At 35.1% G+C, this 13,308-nt stretch overlaps 1 protein-coding gene and 3 non-coding genes across 5 annotated transcripts in view; all 4 read left to right on the top strand.

The window, feature by feature from the left end:
- Positions 1-13,308, top strand: part of LOC106669459 (muscarinic acetylcholine receptor M3) — a 350,439-nt gene that overhangs the window by 205,532 nt on the left and 131,599 nt on the right. The window lies entirely within an intron of this gene.
- On the top strand, positions 8,662-8,760 carry Trnay-gua. Its single transcript has 2 exons — positions 8,662-8,698; positions 8,725-8,760. It is a non-coding gene; the product is annotated as a tRNA-Tyr (tRNA).
- Positions 9,919-10,019, top strand: Trnay-gua. Its single transcript has 2 exons — positions 9,919-9,955; positions 9,984-10,019. It is a non-coding gene; the product is annotated as a tRNA-Tyr (tRNA).
- Positions 11,941-12,013, top strand: Trnag-acc. Its single transcript has one exon. It is a non-coding gene; the product is annotated as a tRNA-Gly (tRNA).

Here is a 13,308-nt window from a genome sequence, read left to right as displayed (position 1 = left end):
TTAAAGGTTAGATTACTTTTGATCCTGCATTTTTTTTTAAAACCTAGAGACAATTTATTGATCGTGTGGCGAACTTTTTATTTTGCATTGCATTGACTGGGATGTAGTAGCCAGTTACACACAGTAGGTCACATGCATGGTATAATTAGTGCTACTGTTTATAGGTGTTTAAAATGTATGGTCAATGCAGTCAATACTCGGTTATTTCAGACAATTGTTGCAAGGCCAGAAATGTGTCATGTGAATCGGCACTACATCAACTGACGATACAAATTCACTGAACAACCAAGAAATAGCATTGGGAACCTTTTTGGACATTGAAGGAGCATTTGACAATACTCCTTTCGAAGCAATGGTTACATCACCCAAACAGCGAGAAACTGACAAAACCCGTTGCAGATGGATAGAATCAATGCTAAAAAGCAGAAAAGTGCAGGCCTCCACGAAAAAGTAAAAGCAGCAGTGGGGAAAGGATGTCCGCAAGGAGTAATCCTCTGCTGTGGAATGTGGTATGGACGACCTCATATGCAAACTAAATGAAAGCGGAATTTACACCCAACGCTATGCAGATGACATTTTCATACGAGTCAGGGGAAAATTCGATTCAACATTAAAAGAGGTCACCCAAAGAGCACTAAACCTGGTGGAACAACGGTGTCCAAAACGGGGATTTAAAGGAAACCCCTCGAAAACAACCTTATTTGCTTTCACCAAGAAAAGAAATATAAAAATACAAGGCTTTCGTTTCTATATAACGAAATGCTGCAACTAAAAAATGAGTTTAAGTACCTAGGAATAATCTTTGATAAGAAATTAACCTGAAACGTACTATAGCAAAAAGTAAAATATCGCTAATGACCACAAGAAGAACCCTATGGAAATCGTGGGGATTAAAACCGAAAATGGCCTATTGGCTATACACGGCAGTAATAAGACCCAGAATAACCTATGGATTACTAATCTGGTGGAATAAAGCTCAACAGAAAATAGCTACCCAAACATTAGGCGGCATACAAAGACTAGCCAACCTATACATCACAGGGGCAATAAGAACAACCCCTACAAATGCATTAGAAACTCTGCTAAACCTACCTCCATTGGAAATATTTATACGAGGAGAGGCTAGGAAAAGCTCACTTAGGCTCCAGAAGCAATTAAGTTGGAAAGGAACTAAACAATTTGGGCATACAACCATAATCAACAAAATCGGACACCCATTATTAGAAATGGCGACTGACTATATATGATCCCGAAAACATTCTTCACAACTTCCTACAAAGTCTCAACGGTCGAGGAGAGGAAGATCACAGCAGAGCATCAGATACAATGATATGGTATATAGATGGTTCCAAAGCAAACAAAGGAACCGGATCAGGCGTTTCCGGTACAAGCCAAAAACACGAGCAATCAAACTCATTAGGGAAGTACACTTCGCTCTTTCAAGCAGAAATACATGCCGTCAATGCTTGTGCCCAGGAAAATCTTAAAAGAGGTTACACTGGCAAAAATATCTTCATAAGATAAGATAGCCAAGCAGCCATTAAAGCATTAGCATGTAAAAGAATCACATCAAAATTAGTCAGTGAATGCATCCAAAATCTCCAAAACCTGAGGAAACACAACAACCTGGAGATATCTTGGGTGCCAGGGCACAGGGGAATTTTGGGTAACGAGAAAGCAGTCAGACTGGCCAGAGGAGGATCTGCAAGACCGTACATTGGCCCCGAACCTATACTTGGGATAACAAAAACAAATGTAGAATCCTCCATCGCAGAATGGATCCAAACAAAACAAAAAGAGAAGTGGATAAACTCTAGCGGTGCTAGACATAGTAAACTTATGATGAAACAACCCTCACTAAGACTAGGAAAAGCATTGCTTCAATTGGTGAGGACCAAACTCAGAGGAGTGGTAGGACTACTAACCGGTCACTGGCATCTGAGAAAACATCTACATAACATGGGTATATTCAACGATAATCCCATTTGCAGATTATGGAATGAGGAGGAGGAAACAGCCACCCATATCATCTTCGAATTTGAAGGAACAGCTCAACGGAGATTTAACCTAACATATCGAAAAAACATAGGGAAACAAGTTGCAGCAGCGACAGTCCTGATACTAGGAGGAGTCTATTGCACTGAACTAAGGAACTTGTAAGGTACAATAAGCCAAAAGGTTGCATTGCCTGGGGAGCGCAAACACCTCTTCCTTGTATCCTTTCTACCATACCAAAGGTAAAAATTGCAGCAATAACGGTCAAAAATCTGAGGAAGGGTGGAATGTTGGTTCGAAAGCTTTCGTAAGAAAATAAAAACCAGTGGATAAAGAATCAAAACTTCATTATATAAACAAATATAGAATCCTCCATCGCAGAATTACCTATGGATTACTATTCTGGTGGAATAAAGCTCAGTACGTAGCTACCCAAACTAAAAAATGAGGTCAAATACCTAGGAATAATCTTTGATAAGAAATTAACCTCGAACCCTCACCTGCAACATACAATAGCAAAAAGTAAAATATCGAATTAATTGGTCAAGCGGACCACTAAAACTAGTAAATTGGTAACATCCCTAATCATTTTGGAGCAGTTTATTTTAAAAAAATTTGAGCCATTATCCTTTCTCAATTATTGTTTCCAGGAACTTATTATCACCTTATAATATACTAATTGATGTACCTTCAATACCGGTAGAGATATTACTTAGATGTACGTACGTTACACTGTACGAGGTTAATTAGGCTGACTTATTGTATTGCAGAACTGTTCAACATTTAAAATCATCAAGGTTTTCATATTACGATAATATTTACGTTATATGATACAAATTACTAAACGTTTGCAAACTTCCAAAGAAGATATTTCCAAGGCGTGATCCTTGAAATTGGTGTTTACACAGTGTAAACCTCGCCAAATCAGTTTTATCTTCGTAGCGCATTTGAAAGTCGGGCCCGAGAGATAGTCTAACGAGTTTCTGGGCGAGTCTGCGACGCTTTACGAAGTTGCTTTCTGTATAAGTGCTGGGTTGACGCTAGAGTTAACAGGTTTTGAGCCCCATCACCATGCTAATGTCATCCCAGAAATCCCACGGGGCTAATTGTCAATATTTCCACAGCAACACTCGACTTGACTGTCGTTCATAACATGATCGTAGGACGTCTTGATTAAAGTTTGAATATGCTATATAATAGCTTTTCAGATTTCATGATTTATAATAAACGATCGTACTTTGCTGTTCTATCACACCGATGATTTATGCGTAACGAAAAACCAACATAGACAAACACCGGAATCTTAAGTCTGTAACACTTTAGGAAAATAATATAACCCTGGGCTTTGCCATACGTGCTTTGAAACGGGCTTAGCGGCGGAAGTGAACACATCCATTAGATATTTTTCTTCCAACAGGAACGAAGAACGGCGATCACTCTGTAGGCGCGAAGTGACGAGCTTTTTAATGCTGTGGCCGGGAACTTGATATCGATCCTTTTCGCTACAACAAAAATATGAAGATTGATGAATGAAGTAGCGGAAAGTTTTTTCCAAGCCACTCGTTCTATTCCGGCAGATATTAATAATTCCTGACAACAATTTTATTCTGCATACAACAATTCTAGGTGAACCCGTTTCGAAAGTATTATAATAACTTTCAACTTAGTTTTTTTTTTTTTTTAATTTTCTCTACTTTGAGACTTGAATTCATTAGGTTTTATACAGTCATTATTAAAGGCGAGAAATTAGAAATTTCAACCAGAAACCTTATGCCGTAAATAATGTCTTAAAAATCTGACATATACAACACTTTCTACTTAAACGTTAAGCGCTTTTTGCTGCTTTTATTTTCTTTTTTTTATTATTATTATAACTTAAAAAGTTACTCAACAATATTTAGATTTTATGGCATTGGAAGTAATTAAAAAAAAGATGAAATAAAAAAACACATACATACTTGTTTAAATTTATAATAATGATTATTATTTTCTTAATTATGGTTTTTAGTTGAGATAGAAAAGTCAGTGTCACGAGGGGGATTCGAACCTACGACCTTCAGCTAGATACGCCGCTGCTCCACCACTTGAGCCATCGTGACCTCGATCCACTCGGACACTAACTTTCAATCTCAACCCCACCTTTTGAATTTTTCCTCCTTTTTGCCATTTTTCAAATGTAGTGTAATCTATTTGATTCTCGGCGATCTCTGGTACTAACTTATTTACTGAGGTTGTGCTATTATATGTATTTTAAAAGGCTCTGAACTTCCACTAAGTATCCCGTAGATGCAAGGAGCTGTTTCAAAATTATCACGAATTTTGTGATTTTCGACATCACAGGAAGTCAAAAAATTTGAGGTTGGTATTTCCTAAGACCATAATCACCTATCACTTGATATCAATCCAAAAATAAACCCCCCCTCGACCCACCACAAACGGACCAGTTAATTGTGAACTATTTTAAAGTACTCTTGAAATTGAACATTAATTGCTCTTAAAGTAATGCAACTGGACAACAGTGTAAAAACACCTAACTTCATGTCAAGTACGCCGAGTACTTCCATTGTCAGTAGGGGGCTTTCAGCAGATGATACTTGAGGTTCCATAAGGACAAGATAAGGTATTACGAAAAATTGCAATGTTTACAAAAATATAGATGGGTCTGCTAGTTAAAAAAAATGTGTTCATTTTTTTAGTTTTAATAAATAAAAATTAATCATCCACTGACAGGCAAAAATTTCACTCACTTGTAATATAACTTGACTTGTATGTATTTTTGTACATATATTAACCAAAGTTTCACGTTTTTGACGTTTCATACTTGGATCTTTGTCTGAACAAGTAAAAAAATATTAATTGCTAAAGAAAATGAAAGATGTAAATTGTTTTAATTTTTTTTCGATTTTTACTTAACTTCACTAGTTTTCGTGGTCCGCTTGACCAATTAATATCTTTCAACTAATTAAGGTTTTTAGTTGAGATAAAAAGTCAGTGTCACGAGCGGGGTTCGAACCCACGACCTTCGGCTAGATACGCCCCTACACTACCACTTGAGCTATCGTGACTTCGATCCACTCGGACACTAACTTCCCATCTCAACCCCACCTTTTGAAAAATTGCAAACAGGAGGGAAAATTCAAAAGGTGGGGTTGAAATGGGAAGTTAGTGTCCGAGTGGATCGAAGTCACGATAGCTCAAGTGGCAGAGTAGCGGCGTATCAAGCCGAAGGTCGTGGGTTCGAATCCCGTTCGTGACACTGACTTTTCTATCTCAACTAATAACCTTAATTAATTGAAAAAAATTAATTAACATTTTAACGTCGCATATTTCCTCACTTGCCTTAATTATATCTTCAAAATGGCTCAGTATACTTGCTACTGGCCGGAAATGTCTCTTTGCTGGAAGGTTTGCCCATTCTCCACGAAGAGTCTTCTTCTTTCAGGATCGTGGAGTGTATCAGGAAGTGATGGACGTGCTCTTATTCGTCTTTTTACGTTATCCCATAAATGTTCGATGGGGTTCAAGTCTGGAGAACGGGCTAGCCAGGCTAATACCCTGATTTTATGCTGGTGAAGGACGAGCATTAGAATAGGACTCCGCACTCTTTCACGCCCATCTGGAGTAGAAGAAATTTACACTCATATGTAAAAGTACAGCAGACCGATCGTCCGAATATCAATAGCTGTGTTCTCGAGCAAATGAGAGCGTGCAACTCTGTGTGTTCTGGTCGATTCTGGTCCTCCTGGTTTAAATCTTCTTCGAGCAGTGCGTTCAGAAATTTGGAACTTCGAACTTCCTGGAGCCGATGAATCGCTTGAACAACAGTAAGGTACTGGTTACCCAAAATACTCAGAGTCAAAAACCGTCATCCTGTGGTCCTGTAACTCTAGGGCGTCCAGAACCGGGCCTTCTATGGTAGGAACCAGTTTCTCGAAAACGTCTAACTGCGCCTCGCAGAGTTTCATGAGGAACTCCGATGCCAATAGCCGCATACCTGATGGACCGTCCATCATCAATAAGTGCCACACCACGCGCAACATCCTCCGCACTAAGTGGCATTTTTAATTTTAAAAATTGAAATAAAAAAAAACAAAGATCAAATCTAAACAGTTTATTCCTTCAGAATTCAAATGAGACTGAATAAACATTTTAAATTTCGTAAAAAGTAAAAATTGAACAATCCATTATCCTCGTTTTGGATTAAGAATTAAGTGTGTTTACCTCTAACTGATATCCCAATTTAAAACATAGCATAAACAAATATTTATTGGTATAAACAAAGAGACAAATTAAGGGCAGAAATTTCTTTTATCGAGAAAATGAAAAAAAATCATTTGTGTAGAATTTTTCCTGTCAGTGTATATGCATTTTTACTTGTTTATATACAGGGTGTCTTTTTTAGATGGCCCGGCTGAATTTTTCTTGAGCAAATGACGCTATTAAAAATACGAAAAATACGTGTTTAATATTTTTTTTTAGTCTAGTTTCAAATTATACCTTTTTTTTGGAGAAAGATTATACAGAGTACCCCAGGCACAGTTCAACTTCAAAATTTCAAACGTTACCCTATACATCCTGACAAATCATATTAAAAGATTGTTTACGCCGAAAACAACGGTGCAATCGGATTTTAAATTGGTCAAAAAATGACAAAGTTTGTATGATCAGTCTATGCTGAAATGTACGATCATTTTTTTTAGATCGGACTTTTGTAAATGGGCGTCCTGCCTTTATTTAATTTGTTTCGAAATTCGCAACTGTACAAAGCGAGTCCATGCGGCCCTCGAAGAGCAGATAATTGATCATATCTCACCTCTCTCATTCATCAGCGTTGGCAGATATTTAATTGTCTTTTCGCCTCTTCCCCGATTGTTCGTCCAACAATGGTCCGGGTCTATGCCGTTTTATACGCCTAGATGATTTTCCGGGATCTATGCAGTGAATAGATGTAATGGTCTTGCCTTATGCCTTTGACGCAATACTCATAAAATCTCATCAATCCGTACTTTTACTAATTAACGTCCGCGGGTAATTGTTTGTAATGTTCTTCATAGTCGGCCGATTTTCGACAAATCAGAGTTCAGTTGAAAGGAAACATAATAGCCCCTGTCCCAAGCGAGAACATCGGGGCCCGAGTGAGCCGTAGGCATTTTTGCCCTTTCACAGGGTGCTACCATTGTTGGACAGACAATCGGGGAAGAGGCGAAAAGACAATTAAATATCTGCCAACGCTGATGAATGAGAGAGGTGAGATGTGATCAATTATCCGCGCTCTGAAGGCCACTTGGACTCGCTTTGTACAATCGCGAATTTCGAAACAATTTAAATAAAGGCATGACACTCATTTACAAAAGTCCAATCTAAAAATTTTAAAAAAATTATTAAGCATTCAGCATAATTTTTTTTTGTATTTTTTCTGTTATTTGAACAACTCACGAATCGCGGACGGATTATAAATTAATCTCTATGCTCGTGAGTAAAAACTTGTGATGTGTACTTTGACATTTATACAGGGTGTCCTTTTTTGATGGCCCGGCTGAACTTCTCTTGAACCAATAACGCTATTTAAAAAAATGTGTTTAGTATTTTTTATATTAGTTTCTAATTTATTACATTTTACTAGGTTTCGTGGTCCGCTTGACCAAATAAATTCTTTTCAATTAATTAAGGTTTTGGTTGAGATAAAAAGTCAGTATCACAAGCGGAATTCAAACCCACGACCTTCGGCTAGGACACCTTGTATTTTATTGCATGCAGACAAGAACATTTCTTGTTATAATTCCTTTAACATAAAAAGGATTTTTGCGATAAGATTTATAAAATTAGCTTTATAAGCCCAACATTTTATGAAAATTTGGAAATTCTGTTTGTCAGTCAGGAGTAGTATCTGGCAGTTTGAAAAATTATCTTCCTTCTCCAAAAAAATAAATTCAGTTCCTTGTAAATCAATGAATTATTCTATTTTAGAAAAACCTCAAAAATCCAAAATCACCCGAATTCATTTTGAGAGCATGAATGATGATTAATTCAATAATTATTCGGAGATCTTGTTGGTACAAATACGTTCATTGAATCTAAAATGTTCTAGCATTGTATAAATTCATTTTTTATCAAAAAATTTCTAGCACTAGATAAATTTCCTTTTTTTTATCTAAAATTTTCTAGCATTGTATAAATTTACTTTTTTAATCTACAATTTTCGAGCAATGTATAAATTTATTTTTTTTAATATAAAATTTTCTAGCATTGTATAAATTTACTTTTGTTTTAATCTAAAATTTTCTAGCATTGTGTAACTTCATTTTTTTTCACCTCCTACATGTATTTGTAAAATTTTAACAATGTTTATAAATCCCAAGCCCTGAAGATGATCTCAATAAAGATCGAAACGCTGTCACGATAGAGATAATGTTTTTCTGAAACCTAAATCACACCAGACCGCATCTCACGATTTCCGAATAATCATTCACTAACGGTCACTAAACACCACATATTAATTCAATAATTGCTTTTAAATCTTCCAAATAAATATTGATAAAAAATATTTAAATTCTATGTAAATTTTTAAAACTTGCAAGACAAATTTTTTTACTAGAACATCACATGACCTAGTTCTTTCCACCGTATCTCCAGTCATTTTACAACAGAAGAGGACTTTCACCAACTCCTCTGGTAGCTCAGTTGGTAGAGCGGTGGACTGTAGTAGGTTGTTGCATAATCAGTGCAGATATCCATAGGCCGCTGGTTCAAATCCGGCCCGGAGGAAATATTTTTTTTAACTTTTACTTAATAAACTGCTTTAGGTTTACATTATTTTATAACTTGATTATTGTTCTGCTTATATAATTAATTAGTTCAACCAATAAGCGCTTATAATACATATTGCACCTTGGAAAATAATTCTTTATTCTATAACAATAAAAAAATTGTTATAAAAATCCATATTAAAAAAAATTAGTTTCTTAGAGTTGCTTAACATTTACAACTTCTTAATTCCAATTATTTTTCAGCTTAAAAAATTTGCACAGATAGTTGTCCAGTTAAAAGATTACTCAAAGTCCTGCAAATAAACTTTCTTTATACATTTGAGAACTTTCCAGTGAGTACCACTCCAAAAAATTATATTATTATAATAAAAATAGTATTTTTATTTGTTTAATATGCTTCAGTTTAATAATTATGCTCGGGAGTAATTAAAAATTTCTGAAAAGCGTGAGATTCTGATCGATGTTTGCTCAAAACCTTCACAATTTACATCAATAACTTCGTTGATTGTTGAAATTGAAATTTTATCAATATAGTCATAATTTTTCCTTCCACTAACACTTAATCCACAAACATTTAATTCAAATTATTCAACATTACAGGTGATTAATAAAAGTTTCCTTTACATATTTAGTTACTTAAGGGCAAATTTAAGTTCATACAGTTAAACATTTTTTTCGAACATGCCATAACATTTCTGTGAAGGTTTTTCATAAAATTAATAATAAAACATCTATTTATTTATTAATTGTATACGTTTAACGTTAATAATTTCCTTTAACAGTAAATAAAAATAACTGATTCTAATAATTTTTAGGCTTTGATCAATTTATTCATCAGTTCAGTTTTTATAAATAAACTGGTCAGATTTACATATTTGTATAAATTTTTTACCGTTCTGCTGATTGTATGTAATACATAATATAGTTGGAGATATAAATAAATGGAGTAAAAATAGTCCAGTCCAATTTTTGGCGAAATTACTTTATTTTTTGACAGGTTATTGTTCCTTATTAAATATTTATTCGGAACAGATTTCATATTTTCTTTAGAACTCTTCATATCTTCTTACAAATCATATGAAACTGCAGTTTAGTGAGCTAGTTTTACCCCGGGTACCTATGTTCTTTTTAAAAACGGAAACTTATTTCATTAATTCTTCTGGTAGCTCAGTTGGTAGAGCGGTGGACTGTAGTTGGTCGTTGCATAACGGAATGGCAGGTATCCATAGGCCGCTGGTTCAAATCCGTCCCGGAGGACTTTTTTTTAATTTGTGAGAATATCTTTGTCAGTTTTACATTATCACAATTCTTTTTATTTTATTTTATTATTTTTATTATTATTATTATTTTTTTTTTTGAAGAACATGGGATTCTATGAACAGATTTCAACTACATATGGCCATCAAGCAAAAAGTACATCGCCAACATGGAAAAGAAAGTTATTCAGATATCGTGAGATGCGGTCGGGTGTGATGTAGGTTTCAGAAAAACATTTTCTTTATCNAAAAGATCGAAACGTTGGCACGATAAAGAAAATGTTTTTCTGAAACCTACATCACACCCGACCGCATCTCACGATATCTGAATAACTATCGATTAACGGTCACTAATCTCTACACATGGAAAAGAAACTTGCATCGGCTAACAATCAGAGATCCTTTTTGTTGAAATGCAGACAATACAAGGCATTTCCGACTCACATCAAAAAAATTTTAACTTCACAAATGCCCCACCCAATAATGACACATCAACGCAGAAAACTAACACTTTGAGCCCTGAAGATGATCTCAATAAAGATCGAAACGTTGGCACGATAAAGAAAATGTTTTTCTAAATCCTACGTCCAACCAGACCGATCTCACGATCCCTAAATAGTCATTATCACAATTTTTAATTATTAACTGATTGCAAATAAATGCCAAAAAATTATCCTTTTTAGGATAAAAACTTTCTTTTTTTTTAATGTTTTAGTTAACTTATCTTTCAGCTGTTTTTAGACATACTACTTGGTGTATGCTTTTTTTTTCGTTATGATCTTTACATATTAGCCATGGTGACAATTCTTATATGTGTGTTCAAATTGGTGTGGGTTATCGTGAAAAAAGGGCCAGAGGCGACGGTGGGAATCGAACCCACGACCGCGGCGAGAGAGTCTCTCATGCTAACCACTCGGCTACCGCGGTCCCCCTGGTGTATGGTTAAGTCGTTAGAGCAGTGGACTTTAATTGACATCCTTAGATCACGGGTTCGAATCCGGCAGGGTGGAAAGTTTTTTTGTAGCTCCTGTGTGAGAAAACATTCGGTTAGCTCGTTGACGCCAACTAATCTAAAACTTTGGCAGGGTGATTCTTGTCAGTTTTTAACCTCTGGAGCGGCCTAGTCGGCAATTTAGAAAAATATACTCGTTAAAGTATCTTCAGGGGTCTCACAAACGAGAGTTTAAAAAGCACTTAAACTCGCCCCTTAGCAGTGTTGTTTGCCTCCATCCAATTAGTAAACAGGGCTTCATACTCTATTTTTAAAAAAAGTTTTCGAACGAATTCGCTTTAATTCTTGGCCAAGACCCATTGCATTATTCATTACAATACATTAACCGTGGCTGATCTTTTTTTTTCCAAGGGTTAATCCCGTAGAATATACCGACAGACTCTCGCTTGCCTACTGCTTTAATCAGGGCGTTAAGTGGAAAAGACTTTTTTTTCTATAAATATGTTTAAAGAGAAGAAAGCGGCTTTTTTCAAAAGGCAAAAAAATGTTGAAGAATTGCTTCTTCTTTTACAATTAATAAGTTTTCATAATTAGTAGAATTTTTTTTAAATTAATTGGTTTTGCCTTCCGTGTTGGATTCTACATAAAATTTTCATTGATTTGTTTATATTAAATTTGGAATTTACAAACTATTTTCTCTTAACCGGTTTGATTATGAACAAAAATTATACTATTGTAAGATTTTATATGGTGTTTTTATTGTTACAGCTTCTTACTTTATAAATGTAGGGAGGTTTTATTTATTTTGTATTTTATGTAACAAATTTTATGTAAACTTTCAATTAATTAAGGTTTTTTTCATTTGTCGTCGAGAATCAAATAGATTACACGACGTTTAAAAAATGGCAAAAAGGAGGGTAAGTTCAAAAGGTGGGGTTGAGATGGGAAGTTAGTGTCCGAGTGGATCTAAGTCACGATAGCTCAAGTGGTAGAGCAGCGGCGTACCTAGCCGAAGGTCGTGGGTTCGAATCCCGCTCGTGACACTGACTTTTTTATCTCAACTAAAAACCTTAATTAATTGAAACGAATCTATTTGGTTAAGCGGACCACGAAAACTAGTGAATTTATTAAAATTATTTAAAAAAGGACTCCATTGCGTTTCCCTTCTTTGTCCGCTTCTCTCATAAGGAAGCGGAGTTTACAATTACAAGTTATTTCCATTAAAATATAACAATAATTAATCAGATTAATTATTAACTTATATTTTTCTCTAAAGCAGATTATTTTATTACTCGTATTTCTGATAATTCATTTCAGTAAATGCATTGCAGTCTTTCTTTTAAATAAAAAACTTTCATAAAATCCAGGATAAAATAAAACACCTTAATCTAAATAATTAAATCGCCTATATATATATNTGGTGTGATGTAGGTTTCAGAAAAACATTTTCTTTATCGTGCCAACGTTTCGATCTTTATTGAGATCATCTTCAGGGCCTGGGATTTACAAACATTGCTTAAATTTTTAAGTGGGCACTCTCGATACGACACGCAACAATGGCACAATTACACAGAAGACAAACACTTTGAGCCCTGAAGATGATCTCAATGAAGTTCGAAACGTTGGCACGATAAAGAAAATGTTTTTCTGAAACCTACATCACACCAGACCGCATCTCATGATTTCTAAATGAATATTTTCTGACAATGGGCATCAATCAAATTCGACGAGTTTTAATATTGCTTAGTCTGAATACTTTTTAGTCTTTTCAGTTTCCTTCTATAGTAAAGTTTTTACAAAAATTTTAACAATTAAATATTTTTTTATCTAAGGTTTTTGGTTCAGGTGAAAAATTAGTGTCTCGAGCGGGATTCGAATCAATGATCTTCGGCTCAATATGCCGCTCCTCTAACACTTGAGCTATCGTGACACGTGTTAGAGCGGTGGCGGATTGAGCCTAAGCTCGTGGGTTCGAATATCTTTCCTGACACTAATTTTTCATTTCAACCAAAAACATTAGATAAAAAGAATTGTAATAATTAATGTGGCCAATTATGACCATAAAGCTAATATGGAAAATTTGTAACGTTATTAACCAAGTGTGAAAATCGCAAATGAAGCAAGGGACACTAAGCCATGTAGAGACACAAAATCCATTTATTAGCCTGTTGTTTTGATTGTTCGCCAAATCCCATAACTTTTCCTAAATACGTTTCTATTTGTTTAAACCTTCCTTTCCTGGCAGGATTTACATTTAGAAAAATCATATTAATGAATCATTCTTTAGGAAATTCTTTGTTCTGGTCGATTCTAAATGTTGCATTCATTGATCATTTAT

This window comes from Cimex lectularius, unplaced genomic scaffold (genome assembly GCF_000648675.2).
Source record: "Cimex lectularius strain Harlan isolate CLEC.00 unplaced genomic scaffold, Clec_2.1 scaffold11, whole genome shotgun sequence".
Lineage (NCBI taxonomy): Eukaryota > Metazoa > Arthropoda > Insecta > Hemiptera > Cimicidae > Cimex > Cimex lectularius.
This window is presented reverse-complemented; position numbering and strand designations above follow the sequence as displayed.